The sequence below is a fragment of the Stegostoma tigrinum genome, chromosome 1, assembly GCF_030684315.1.
Source record: "Stegostoma tigrinum isolate sSteTig4 chromosome 1, sSteTig4.hap1, whole genome shotgun sequence".
Lineage (NCBI taxonomy): Eukaryota > Metazoa > Chordata > Chondrichthyes > Orectolobiformes > Stegostomatidae > Stegostoma > Stegostoma tigrinum.
In genome coordinates this window covers 60415612-60431208 of record NC_081354.1, presented here as the reverse complement: position 1 = coordinate 60431208, position 15597 = coordinate 60415612, and positions in this window count along the sequence as shown.

The window sequence follows — 15597 nt, the reverse complement described above, 5'->3', positions numbered from 1 at the left end:
TTTTTTTAAAGAGGACAATGACCGGACTTTGGATTTTTTTTTAAAAGGCATTTCATGGCCTGGCTTGCTATAACTTCTTGTTAACTAGAAACCCCAATTGCTGGCTTCATGACTCTCAGGTTGTAGTGTTTGGTTTGGATCCTACAGTGTAAACAATCTAACGGATATATATATATTTTTAATGTAATTTATTGTAAGTTTAGTTTTTTGGCTTTTGAATTTGTAACCTGGGGCTTTTCTGTGTGCCTGAAGCTATTAATTAATTTGTAGGTGTTTCTCTAGCCTTCGTGATTTCTTTTAAAACAGTTTTTGAGAACTTGCTTTAGTCTGAAAGAGTTTGTGTATGCTGTTAATGGATATTTTATTTCATTTTATACTGTTTTATAACCTAGCAAAGTAAATAATGACATGCTAGATTTGTTAGAGCCCACTGGAACTTCTGATTTTTTAAGCTTAAGGGAAACACTCAACTTAGAACGAGAGGTTTTTGGTTTTCGTTTTACTTTGAGTGAGGCAGTTCTTTGAAGTCCTTGGATGAGGTTGGTACTATAGACCAGTGCTCCTGAGAGAGAAGGATACAGTGATATAGGTTATTCTTAGAGTGAAGAAAAATATTAGTCCCAGACCAAAACAAAAAGGTGTGGGGATAAAACCATGAAGAGGCTACATAGAACTGAGTAAGTTTAAGCTCAGTTGTGGAATGACCAAATTAATCACTCAACACCCAGAGTCTACTTCCAGTATCAAAGAGTTTGATGCCAATATGGGTCCAGAAGCTTTTATGTGGAACAAAGGAAAGACATAAATTTTTATAAGTGATAATGGGAACTGCAGATGCTGTAGAATCCAAGATAACAAAGTGTGGAGCTGGATGAACACAGCAGGCCAAGCAGCATCTTAGGAGCATAAAAGCTGATGTTTCGGGCCTAGACCCTTCATCATACATTTGTCGTCACCCTGCATTAGCATTTACAAACCAATTATAAACTTATTGACTTATTGATTAATTATATACACACACAATCAAGTTAATTATGTGACTGCATGATCAATCATAGAAAACTCTGTATCTTCCCATGATCTCATGATGTTTACCTCTTATTACATATTCTTGAACTTTCACAATGCATTTTTTCAACCACATTCCAGATTGAATTTCTGCACCAATTATTCAGTACTCACCTGCAAGTGGAAAAGGTTGTCATTTCCTACTGCCTAAAGCTGACTTGCCTGCAGGAGTTCAAATAAACCCCTTAATGTTGCTTACATTTAAAACTCCATTACATATATGTCTACGTGAGTGTCTACAATATATGGTTATAATCACCAGAAGAATCTTCACTAATGTGGCTCAGACTTTCCCATCTCTATCCCATATTAAATAGCAAACTTTGGGCTAGCTTGCAAGAGTTTTAGTGTTTCTCATTGGCATACCTTATCAATATGTCTCCAGTTGTGACCTAACTAACATCCTCTATAGATCTGTCATAACCTCTCAACTCAACTAATAAGGGTAAAGATAACCCTTATACTTTCTTTACCACCCAATCCACTTGTCCTGATGCCTTCGGCAATCGATGTACATTTACAAGATTTTGCCGATCTTTAGCACAACATAAGGTCCTATCAAAAAGCTTTCATCCCCACAAACCTTTCTCAAAAATAGATTGCTGCTCATCATATTTTTGTTCCAGATCGGATGGAGTCAACTTTCAGACTGACGCCTGAGGCAACAATGGAGGCAAACAGTTGGGAGGCAAATGGGATGGAATCATACCCATGTACTGGGGCATTGGCCCTACTTAATTGAAGAATGTCAGGTCCTTAAATCATCATGTGCCACCCTCACACCAAATGCCTGTCACTCTCCCTCACATCACACATGCTCCTATATATTCTCCATGCCCTTGCATTCTCCCCATTTCACCAGTTCTGAAGCTTCCCTTTGTGTCCCCTCGTCACTTACCCAGTGTTGACGAGGAACAGATTTCATGTCTTCAAAATGGAGACAAGAAAGGCAACAAAAATTTTTGCAACTCTATTATATCTCTCACGGAAATTCATTTCTAATTAAAACATCACTCATCCTGAAATGCATTCAAAGTAAAGCTTCTCAAATATTAAAACTTCTGAAGGAAAAAGAAGCAGTTTACTAAATGCATCATAAATACATAGGCCTGAATTTTTGTTGTGATGAAGATGGCAAAAAATGGCAGACGAGCTTGGAAATCACAGGTCCTGCCACAAAACATGGCATCCCTATTTTTGCAGGGTAAAACGAAAAGTCACATTAGGATTCATTCATGTGCAATTCACCGAGGCAGTAAGTCATTTAAATAGTCAGCTGCCTGTACACAAGTTGGAATTTTGTAGCCCAGGAGCATGAATCCTGAAGTATGTAGAGTAGACATTGTAAGAGCATGACTGAAATATGTGCAAGTGTTTTGATGGAGATGGTGTCCATCCTTTGGATGGTTCAACAGTTTATACATTAAAAACAATTTACCCAGGCGCTCTTGCTAGTTACGTGGACAAAGGGGCACAGAATTCAGTTTGGGGTTCAACACAATTTTATTCACAAAATATTCTTTATTAAAAACACCATGTGTGCATTTCCCAATTCCCACAATATTTACTCTTTATTTACATCTAGCCATCTGAGAAAGGATATTGCCTGCAACGCTCCATGTGTTTGAGCTGGGCCATTGGAATCTCTTTCCTCTCCAATTAGGCCTGGCTCTCTTCCACAAAGTGGGTCTCACAAGTCACAGTGGGTCTTCTCTCTTTCTCACTGTCTCTGTCTCTCTCACTCTTTGTTGTGGTGGTTGCAGCTCCCCAGCTGGGCCAGTTTTAAAGACGAGTTTCCTGAGTCTTTACTGGCTGGCTAGCGATCAAATGAGTGACCCCCTTACTCCTGGCCTTCTGGAGATTTCTGAGGCCTTTGGCCAATGGGGTCCTGAACTGGGTTCAAATCATTCAATGGGATTGTGCCAACATCCTTCGCTGTTGGTGTGCCTGGGAGGTATAAAGTGCACATTCTCAATCACTGGCTGAAAGTCAAGGTGTCAGAATGTCTGATTGACACACAATCCTTGGGCTGGTTGTAACTGGTTCCCTTGGACATTTGTAACTTCTTTCAGTTTGGTTTCCACTGTTCTCAATAGGCGTTGGCTTTTAATTTAGTGAAATTCTGGGCCTTGGTCATTTGATCACAGAGAAGTAAGGTAGCCCATTGGATATTGGCCTGTAACATTTTAGGAATAGGTCAGGTCACTTTTGGGAAGGTAATGTGCCCTTTTGAATTGTTTAAAGTAGGCGTAATGTGTGTAAAAATATCCAAAGGTAGTATCTGTCAATCTCCTTGAAATTGTCAATAGAACTGTAAAATTAGCTTAAAAAACAATGGTCAAAAGGAGCTGTTAAGGCACTTAATGCCCTCACAATGCTTGGAAAAACAGAATGCCTGCACTTGTTGAAAAAAATCATTATTTGTTACTTCAATCCATCTGTTAATGCAATTCTAAAAGTTTCCATTCGTGGATTATTGCTACATGGTTAATTTCATGACTATCCAATATGACAGTGGGGTGCCTGCAACTTCATTTTTTGATTGGCAAACATGTGATGATAGATTTTTGAAGTGCGACTGCATTTTAATTCAATTACTTGTCTTTATAAAGGGTGGTGCACTTTAAAGAAATACGTGGTCTTTAGGCCGCATGTTTTTGAAGAAAAATAAATACAGTTGTTTTTTATGAACGAGTGTTTTTTCCAATATAGTGAAGATTACATCATAAACTTAGAACTTTATTTACGTTCTGAGCATGATGGATATAAATCAAGTAGATGAAAGAGCAAAGGGTCCTGTAAGGTACATGAGTAGGCACAAGTTGGTACCATTTTGACATTATGGCTATACAGGCCAGGTGTGTTGGATGGATGACATAGGTTAATATAGACTGGGACCATAAAGCCCAAGGAGGGTTGGGTGGAGGAAGTGAAGTTGACAAGGAGGATATGGATGGGCATTATTGATTGGGTACAGGAGTATCAGTTGACATTGAAGATATGAAGATTTATAAGGGATTATCAGGGTTTGACAAGGGGTGCTAATGGATTATGGGGTGAGTTGTGGCTAGAATTAGCAAGGATAGGGAATGTGTGATAGTGTGGGGGAGAATGGGTATAGCAGATGAAAGATGGAGGGAGATTCTATATACTGTTCTTCTGAAATATCAACGTAATACTGGTGCATCATTATAAACCTGTTGTTCAGCTTATCTTTGCATGTGGTAGACTCCACTCTTGTTCCAAGGTTGCCCAGTACAGGTGCTAATGTAACCCAAACCCTGGACTGGAAATCGAATGTACAAGCAGCCACTTTTAAAAGTTAGAATCACAGAATTTGGATTTTTCTGATTCTGCGCTTCTGACTCACAGAAGTAAATCAAAGGCAAACTTCTTTATTAACCACATAAAGCTGCCAATCAAATTGTGAACACTGGCTCCCACTGAGATAAGATATTTCAATGTTTTGAAACTCAGCCAAGCATTCAAAATTGGCTTACATTTATTGCTAAACTCTGGGAAATGTAAGTAATGAGCTTAATAAAAATAGTTGGGGTTTTTCAAGGTGCACCTATCAATAAAACAGATCAAGAGGAGATAAGGGACATTCTTTCTCTTAAGTGAAAGTTATTAATTTTTGTTTTCAATTTTGAAAAGACATTCAAATCATTTTTATTACCTTAGCTATTCAAAAAAAACATTTTGTATTGTTTTAAATGCGTACCAACAATTTTCCCAAAAGTACTCTGATGCGATTTCAACATTTGTGTAATTGAATGGCCAACACAGCTTTGTAGACAAAGCCTGAAAATAAAACCAATAATGACACTCAATGGTGTTACAGTCACTGAATTCCCCTATTATCAACATTCTAGCGGTTACCATTGACCAGAAACAGAACTGGATTTGCTGTACACATAGAGGGACTACAACAGCAGATCAGGGACTAGGAGTACTAGTGAATAACTCAGGATCTGACTCCCCAAAGCCTGTCCAGCATCTACAAAGCACACGTCAGGAGTGTGATGGAATGCTCCCCTTTTGTCTGGATGAATACTGCTCCAACAACACTCAAGGAGCTTGGTACCGTCCAGGATGGAGCATATCAATTTATTGGCATCATATCCACAAATGTTCAGTCCCTCCACCATTGTCATTCAGTAACAGCAATGTGCACCGTCTATAAGATGAATTGCAGATATTTACCAATGCTTCTTTCAAATCCATGATCACTACCAACTCAAAGGACAAAAGCGACAGTTACATGGGGACATCACTACCTACAAGTTTCCCTCCAAGTCACGTACCATCCTTACTCTTCGACATATTATCATTTCCTCAGTGTTGCTGGGTCCTGAATTCCTTCCCAAATAGCATTGTGGGTCCAACTACGGTAAATTAACTTCAATGGCTCATGAAGGCAACAAAGAAGGCCCAGCCAAGATGCACAAACAAATAAATTTTTAAAAATCACTAACGCATATCTCTTACCCCTTCACTTCTCCCATCCATTGAAGTTACCTCTTATTCCTTCACCCCCCTACCCACTCCCTGCCTTGGCAATATCATCCTTTCCTCATATCCTACCTTCACCTATATCAGCCAGGTCCCCAAATTCCCCAATGCCCACTCACACATTATTCAGTTTGGACAGATTTCATAAGCTGTATATTAACATTCAGGGAGCATTCGCCCTTTAAAGCTCCACTTGAAAAATCTTAACCTTATGATGTGGCCATGAAGTTGGCCGAAGTAAACAATCAACACCTCAAAATTACTTTTAAATAAACAAAGAAAACTGTTCATTTAACTAAAGCTAAATGCTGTTCAACCTGGAGAATACTGATTCATCAGCTGAGGGTAGTCAGCAGGATGGTTCCTTGCCGATGTTTGACCGGATTCCGTGATACTTGGTGAGATCTGGAGTTGATGCTGGTGTCTTCTAAGGCAGCTCCCTCCTGACTGTACACCACTGTGCCACTACCTGTGCTGGGACTGCCATGCTGGCGGGGCAGAATGTACCTTGGAATGTTGTATGTAAAGTATAATTCCATGAGTATGACTATGTCAGGCAGTTGCTTGGCTAATCTATGAGACAGCTGTCACGATGTTGACACTAGCCCCAACATATTAGTTAGTAGGAATTTTCAGCATCAACAAGATGTATTTTCCTTTTATCATTTCTGGTGCCTTGGTTGACACCAAATAGTCTGTTTGGTTTCATTCCTTTTTTAGTTGCTAGAGGTTAATACAAATTAATAACTTCCTAGGACATTGCAAAGAAAAATTAAGAGTCAAACAGATTGTTATGAATTTGGAGTCACATGTAGGCCAGACCAGGTGAAGAAGGCTATTTTCTTTCATGGAAACAAAGCAAATGGGAGCAGGAGTGGGCCATTCGACCATTCGAGCTAGTACTACCATTCATTATGATCATGGCTGTTCATCCAATCCCATACTCTTTGATCACTTTAGCCCTAAGATCTACATCCAACTCCTCTGAGAAAGCATGTTGTAGCCCCAACCTCTTCCTGTGGCAGAGAATTCCACAGGTTGACCACTGTTCAGGGTAATGAAATTTCTCCTCATTCCAGCCCTAACTGGTCTAACCTGTATCCTTAGATGAGAACCTTTGGACTCTCTGTTCATTCTGCATTTATCCTGTCTACTCCTCAGGATTTTGGAGACTTCTGGGCTAGTAATTCAGAAACCTGTGTAATGTTCTCGCGAACAAAAGGTTTGAATCCCAGCAGATTTGGATTAACTGGACCAAAGAAAGTCGAATATTGATCATCATCTCCCCATTTATCATGTAAAGAACTGGGCTGATGTTCCAGTAAATAAAGATGGGCCTTTCAATCTGTCCATCTCGACATCCACCCACTCCACGTCCAACTTTGAGGGGCAATGGCAGTGCCGGCCCCAGCCCATGCCTGTTACTCCATGATGAAAATAGCGTGGCTGGGGATTGTTAAGCAATAGATGGAATTACAACATCAGGGAACCTTCTGGCTTGCAATTCCCAACTTCAGGGGGAAATTCTGCCCCACAGTTCTTTAAACAGATCTGACTCGTTACAAATTTAAACAGTCACGGATAAGGGTTCAAAACCAGCTATTCATAATTGGTAAATGTTGGAAACAGCATATCAGCTCATGATTTTATACCAAATCTCATGATCTTTACGAGATTGCCTCTTCACTTGAGAAGTTCTGGGGTATTGGCATGTCTGCCTTTCTCACCAATGTCAGTAGGTGAGGCAATGAAGTGTGAAGCCACAGCACAGAGAAAGGCAAACCTGTCAGGTAAGGTAAGCCTCTCAGTCGGAGATAGCAAGAACCGCAGATGCTGGAGTCAGAGTCAACACAGTGTGGAGCTGGAGGAGCACAACAGGTCAAGCAGCATCAGAGAAGTAGGAAAGTCAACATTTTGAGTCAGGACCCTTCTTCAGAACTGGGGAGGGGGAAGGTTGCTGGGAAATAAATAGAGGGAGGAGGGGTGGGGTTGGGGAAAAGTTATACCACCAACCCATTTTCCTTTCCCCAGCCCCACCCCTCCTCCCTCTATTTATTTCCCAGTTCCCTTCCTCCTCCCCAGTTCTGAAGAAAGATTCCCAATCCGAAACATCAACTTTCCTGCTCCTCTGATGCTGCCTGACCTTCTGTGTTCCTCTAGCTCCACAGTGCGTTGACTGTAAGCTTGTCAGTTCTGTGATAGAATTTCAGAAGAATTTGTAAGTACACATTTGGTATATGAAAAATCCAGACTTTAATCACTCCTAAATACACAATGACATGGTGCTTAAAGTGATTTTGAGACGACATCCTGATAGCTTAGCTTCAAAATTTTGTTTAAAAATCTCAACAAATGCTTAGCTATATTTGGCGTTTTCATTCTGGCCTTTCAGTTTGTCCATAACACTATAAGACCATAAGATATAAAAGCAGAATAAGGGAACTCAACCCAATTCTCCTGCCTTCTCCACATAACCCTAGGTTCCTGTACTAATCAAGAACCTATCTATCTCTGTCTTAAATATTCAATGACTTGGCCTCCTCAGCCCTCTGTTGCAATAAGTTCCAAAAATTCACCACCATCTGACTGAAGAAATTTTTACTCATCTCAGTTCCAAAGGGTTGTCCCTGCACTCTGAGCCTGTGCCCATGTGTCCTACTCTCTCTTACTCGTGGAAGTGTCTTCTCCATATCCACTATTTTGTAAGTTTCAATGAGATCCCTCCCCTTATCCTTCTAAACTCCATCGAGTACAGTCCCAATGTTCTCAACTGTTCCTCATATGACAAGGCCTTCAATCTGGGATCATTCTTGTAAAGCTCTTGCGGATTCCATCTGCTATCGTGACATCTTTAATTAGATATAGAGGCCAAAATGGTTGCAATGTTCCAAATACAATCTAACCAGAGTCTTGTGCAACTTCAGGAGTACATCCCTGGTCTTGTTTTCTAGCCCAGTGCCATGAATGCCAACACTACATTTGCCCTTCCTACCGCCAACTGAATCTGCATACTAAACCTGAAGCAAATCCTGAATTACCATGCCTAAGTCCCTTTGTGCTTCAGATTTCTAAATCCTTTCTCCGTTTAGAGAGTAATCTACACCTCTATTCTACATCAAAATGTGTAACCTCACATTTTGTCACATTTTATTCCATCTACCATCTCTTTGCCCATTCAGCTAGCATGTCCAAGTCCTTCTGAGGTCTCTCACTTCTCAACACTACCTAACTTTGCATCATCTTAGCAATAATGCCCTCAGTTCCTTCATCCAAATCATTAATGTATATCATGAACTGTTGCGGTCTCATTATTGACCCCTGTGGAACTCCACTAGTGATCGGCTGCCATCTTGAAAAAAACACCTTTACCCTTTACTCTGCCTTCTGTCAATCAGCCAATCCATTAGCCATGTCAGTACCTTGGCCCCAATATCATGGACTCATCTTATTCATCAGCCTCCTGTGCAGCCTTTTGGAAATTCAAACAGATCATGTGTTTTGGCTCTCCTTTATCTAACTTAGTCATTACCTCCTCAAAGGATTCTAACAGATTGTCAGGCAGGTCCTTCCTGACTCAGCCCTATTTTATCATGCCTTTTCAAGCACTCTGCAATCTCACCCTTAATAATGGACGCTAAAATCTTACCAATGACTGAGGTCAGACTAACTAGCCTATACTTGCCTGTGTTTTGCCTCCCTCCCTTCTTAAATAAGGGTGTGACATTAGCTAGTTTCCAGCCCTCGGGGGCCCACCCTCACTCCAGAGATTCTTGAAATATCACCACCAACACCTGCACAATCTCCTCAGCTATCTCCTTCAGAAATCTGGGGTGTAGCCCATCCAGTCTGGGTGATTTATCTGCCTTCAGACTTTACAATGTCTCTACTATGTTTAACCTGCCATAAATTTGCAGTCTCTTGTTTTTTTGGTGGAGGCGGAAAGAATCGGAAGTCTAACTAAGATGAGATCAGGCTTTAAAGAGATTAACGTAAATGAAAACCATCGAATTGCCATTTAGAAATAAGATTCTGCAATGGCCATTTATTTTTGATGAGAAATTGTTCTCGCCATTTACAACCTTATAATTTACTTCCTATTTTGTCAGCATACTGGTCATTACTCTCACCACACCAGGGAAGGGAGAATTTTGCCCACAATTCTACATATACAGCTAACCACTCCGCCACCCCCCCCACCCCACCCCCCAAGTCCCCAAAAGTCAGCAAAGACACCCCTTTCTTTCTAGGGCTGCATTATCAACCCCATTGTATTTTTTCCCTGAATTTCTAATGGTAGTCTGTAATATCAGACGTAAGTTATACAATAGCATTAGTGTCAAATTCTTTCTTGTTTGCTAACCTGAAATATTCTCTGCACTTCAAAAATATTCAGCTCTATGAGAGCAATTTGCCAGACATATAGAACAGATATTCAGAAATGATGAGATGTCTTTATATACTGGTGGTTGAGAAGGATGTGGTTTGATACATGTCGGAGAGATGTGGTTGGCTTGCCCTTTAAGTCTGTGAAGCTAATATTCAGCCTTTGGCCAACGTAATATTATCCTTTCCTAACAGGGATGGATTAATATGCATTGCACATTCTTCCGGTGATGGGGGAAGGGTATGGCCATAATGCTGTTCCTCCAGGGGCTAAGTGATGCCACAATTTATCTTAGGAATAATAAAGGTCTTTTCATAATATAAAATCATATGTAACTAATCAGTGAGATAACGAAACACTAATTCCTATTTTGTTATTTAATTTTATTATATTATCGCTGGATATTAATACTTACTTAGTACGTTACTAGATGTAGTCAATATACTACATCCCTTATAATTACTTCAGGATGAAATTATGCTAATTGGAAGACATCGGATGTAATAGTTTAAATTGCTGGCTTCACAGGCTCATTGCAGCAGCAAAATTTACTGATGTTGTGCCACAATTAATTACTTACAATTGACTACTTTATAAAGCAATCAGAACCTAAAATGCCTCCTGGACATGGAACTAGAACATCAACAGATGTAACTCACTATAACACAGGGTTACAAAGATTTGTTCAATAAGAATGCCTTGTCAGAACTTGCAGATAAAAAAAATCTAAATAAAATGTGTTTCAGCACCACTGTGAGTGATTAATTCAATGATGATATTTTTGTTCTTCATAATTGTGTTTTATTCAAAGTCATTTAAAAGACCAAATTAGTGCAAACATTGCCTGTAATTGCTGGATGTAATTCCTTACAAAAATGAGAGGCAGATGCACTTTAAAACGGAACATGTCTTTCACTGCATCTGGGAACAGCATCAAGGACATAAAGAGCAGGAGTGAACATGATACTCTGCCAAATGCTTAAACCTGACTGAAATGGGTAGATCAATCAGGGTGGTCTGTGACTTGGCTGTAAATGGTCACGGATAGTGGGAACCACCCATGCTGGAGAATCTACGATAGCAATTTTGTAGAGCTGGAAGAATACAGCAGGCCAAGCAACATCAGAGGAGCAGGAAAGCTGACATTTCAGGTCTGGACCCTTCATCAGAAATCTTCTGTGGGGATATGGGAGTTGTTCTTTTTAATTAGGTCAGTTTGGTTTGGCAATGATGTCTTGGCATGTTTAGAGAATGGCCTAGGAACCGTAGATTCATTTTCGATTTGTTTGTTTTGAAGATACATGGAAAAGCAAAGTTTTTTTCAAGAATTTATCTGCTGATTCTATGATCAGTTACGACACACATTCTGAACTTTACCAGCATCTTTCATGGATATAATACAATTGGGTCAAATTGTGAAGCCTAATTGCTAGTGAAGTGGCAAGGTGCTGTTGAGTGAAATGATGGCAACCATATTAATTGCTACATAGAATAACATTGCGGGAGTGGTATAGGAAATGAAATGATCACAGGCATCTAGGGTAGTTGAGATGGGAAAACTCGTAAATCCTAACAAGTACCTGGATGAGTGCTTCAAGTCTCATAACAATCAAGATTATGGGCCTGGTGTGGGAAAGTGAGACTAGTGTAGATAGTGTAGATATTTATGGCAGTACAGACTTGATAGGCCGATGGGTCTTTTTAATAATATATAATTGTTTACAATATCTACTCGACAGCTCCATTACAGCAGGTAATGGTGCCAAGCACGAGGTGTGAGTTCCTGATAGAGGGAATCATGGTGGGAGTTAGGGTTGGGGGGGAATACCTTAGTTGAAGGGGGGGCTCAAGACTTCCTTTTGGGAATATGATGCTTTTTTTGGCCCAGAAGGAAACTGGAAAAACAATTCTTTAACTGAATCTTCTCTCTGTTGTTGCTGTTCTGGCAGGGTTTGCTTGGCGGGGGACCATCACCGGTTCCTCACTGAAGCGTCACACAGGCTATCGGAATGGATATTGGTACACTCAAACTCTTTTTCCCCACAAGGTGAAAGCTAAGGAGTTTCAGGGAACGTATTGTGCTCTTGCTGGGAAGATGGCAAGGTCAGGGTCGCATGGTCAGCAAATGTTTACCTGCACAAATACAAGTCAAATTTTATGAAGCTTCAATCTTCCACCCCATTGCTCCTTTCCCTTAATCCCAAGGAGATAACGTTCATCTATTCTGAACTTCTGCCCTCTTCCATGAAGGTCCATCACCAACAGCAACTGCATTTTGGCCATTGTCTTCTCCCATCACCCAAAGAATGTGGGATGCTTATTAATCTGCCACTATTCGGAAGAATAATATTATGAAGGATAATTGGACAAAGGATGAATATCAACTCCACAAACTTTACAGACACCCCAATCACATCCCTCCAAAATACATCAAACCACATCCATTAGGACCTGAATTGTCACAGTGTGTCCCAAGGTATTTCATAGGTTTGATATTGAGGCCCATGAGACATTAGGACAGACAAACAAACTCTTGGTCAAAGGTCTAAGCTTTAGAGACAGCTTAATGGAGAAGGGAGTTCTGGAGAGGCAAAGAAATTTTGGATTGGAATTCAGAGCTTAAATTCAAGACAGCTGAAGGCATGATCAACATAGTGCTGGAATGGAAATCCAGGATAAACAAGAAGCTAGAATCGAAGGAGCGTAGATTCAGAGTTCTCTGAGAATTGTGGGGATATGGGAGTTGGCAGAGGTGAGAACAGGCAAGATTAGGGGGATTTGAAAATATGCATGAGAGTTTTAAAATCCAAGTGTTGCCAATCCAGTAAATCATGTAGGTTAGCAAGCATGGGATAGGATGTTATGGGAGTTAGTGATGGCCGACAAACTATCATAGCTGCATGCAATAAGTTTCTACCAGAGCTCTTCCAACCTTATTCTATCATCACTCCTTGTGTCTCTTAATTATTCACTCCCAGGCACCAGCTACAATATTTTACCTACTTGCATTTAAGGATTACAATTGGTGTCATACAACATAGTTGACCTTCTTGATAATGAATGAAATTTTTGGAATGTAAGTCTTATACAGCAGGATAGTTTATCTAGTTGACATACATAAAGTGTCCACAGCTCTGTACTGCTGCATAATTAGATCAATGTATTTTTCTCACTTATGTAGAGACTTCACCAAGGAAGCTGGAGTCTATGTTTAAATGTAAGTTACTTCAAAGACATTTGTGTTTTTTTGTAAGATATTGGGGTTGGCACTCAGTGCTCCAGTAACATTAATTGGTCGAGAAGGACCCACAAGAGTTGTCAGCGATGCCAAATGAAACTTGTGATATATAGTCAGGGCTAGCCTTTTTGGTACATATTCAGCTCCCACACAAAATACTTACTTATTAGAGTATAGATAGCCAAAGGGCACTTATGTTTAGTGACTAGCCACTGTTGGATGTCTGCTAAGCAGTCATTAGTTGGTGCAACTTTTCTTTAGGAATATATGGTCGTTTCTAAATATTGTTTGATAGAATTTGCTCCTGTTGTTTTTGTTTTATAACACTGCCATTTCCAATTTAGTTTTTAAGTCTAGTATACAATTCAAGAACCAATCAACGAGAAGGAAGATAGTAATTAGACTAAGTATGGCAATATTATAACCGGCCACGAAACAACAAAGAAGTCCGATACTTACTCTATACCACAAACTTTATTGAACTGCTACAAACACACAAGTTGCTGGAAAAGCTCAGCAGATCTGGCAGCATCTGTGGAGAGAAACCAGAGTTAACATTTTGGGTCAAGTGACCCTTCCTCAGGATGGATTATTCCAAAATACTTTCTTTCCTTACACTTCTAATAGCAATTGAATTGTTTTCTTTTATCAGACACCACAGATTGAGTCAGAATTATCTAATTCCAGCATCGTTCAGTGGACATGAAGTGAAATGTGAACAAGTCAATGAAAAGATTTGATCAATTTTTGCAAAAGTCACCAAACCAAATTACTTAAATTGATTAAAATAAAGAAGAGAACTGTGGATACTGCAAATCAGAAACAAAACCAGAAATTGCTGGAAAAGCTCAGCAGGTCTGGCAGCATCTACGGAGAGAAATCAGAGTTAGATTGATATTGACCCAGAGGGAAGTAATTATATTAATTATTGGTACACTTTCATGGGTTAATATTGATTATTGTAAAACAAGTGTCCTATTGATTCCTGCTTCTGGAAAGAGAAGGCACTAAATGATAAACAACCCAATTCTGTCAATCAAGTTTGCAGCATTTCAGCCGTATACTAGAAGATGTTGACAATAACTTACATATATGCGTACTGCTAGTCATATTTTCTGTAGCTATACGTGACCATTCCAATGGTATTAATGGAAATTACCTGCGTAATCTTGTTCCATTGTCACTCAATTCGCCCTTCACTGGTAGCACTGAAGAGCTAGGTTAGAGAGAAGTTGTGATTGAAGTATGGTGCGCCTTCATGAACAGTTTCCAATAAGATATGGAATTCCTAACTGAAATCGAATCAAGGAATAAAAAAAGACTGAATGGATGTCTTAGGAGGTAGTGAATTATGCCTATTCCCTGGGGACATAAATTCGGAATATTGAACAGTCACTTTAAAACTTGTATGGAAAATAAAGGACTCATCTACCAAGCATAAGGCAGGAAATGTAAATATATGAGTGGTAGTTGGATGCCAGACTGGCTGTCATGGAGCAGCTTTTATGGATCAAATGACCTTCTCCTGTCATTGAGGTTTTTTGTGTTCTTATGCTCTTAGTAGTTGAGTAGTAAAGTAAAACTGACAGAGTCAACATGGTATTCAAAGTTCCATCCTGTTATAAACAGCATTGATCATCTGTTCTGATTGATTCAGGCACAATATTCTCGTTGATTACCATTTGCTTTCAAAGAACGGGAGGGCTTTCTAAGGAAACTATTCGCTATAGTTTCAAAAGTAGTGATTTTTAAAAAAAGAGTCTAGCGTGTTGTAAGGATTGTCCATTTATAACTATCATGCTAAAATATTCTTTTAAAATCAGAATTTGTTGACAACATATAACGAGATGGGAAAGGGTAAGTAAGGGCATTTGATCCATCTTGCTCTTTCATTCTGAAATATCCTCAAATTCCACTTCTTCACAGTATCCAACTGTTACCTAAATAATTCCAGGCTGTAATTTCCACAACCCTTCCTGGAAGACCATTCTATGTATCAATCACTCTTTATGTGATGTTCCTGATATCAATTCTAAATTTGCTCTAGCTAATCTGGCCCTTCAATCTGACTCATTTGGTTCAATTTGAAATAGTTGTGGATTTATCTGTATTATTAAATCTTACACATCTTAGAATGTCTCTTCTCAGTGATCTCATTTCAAAGTTGACTAGCTCAAAACTTTCCACTTTTTACATCGTAACTTAACTCCTCTGATGCAGTTTCAAACATTTTCTCAGCTCCATCTCCATTATTGGCTCAGCCATTATACTCTATGCTCACATGACATTTGCTGAACCATTCAATGGGGTATTGCTGTTTGTATGCATGACTGCACATTCAACACTATCTACAGCCTGGGATTTCAATATTGTTGAAGGAGTGTGAGGTTGT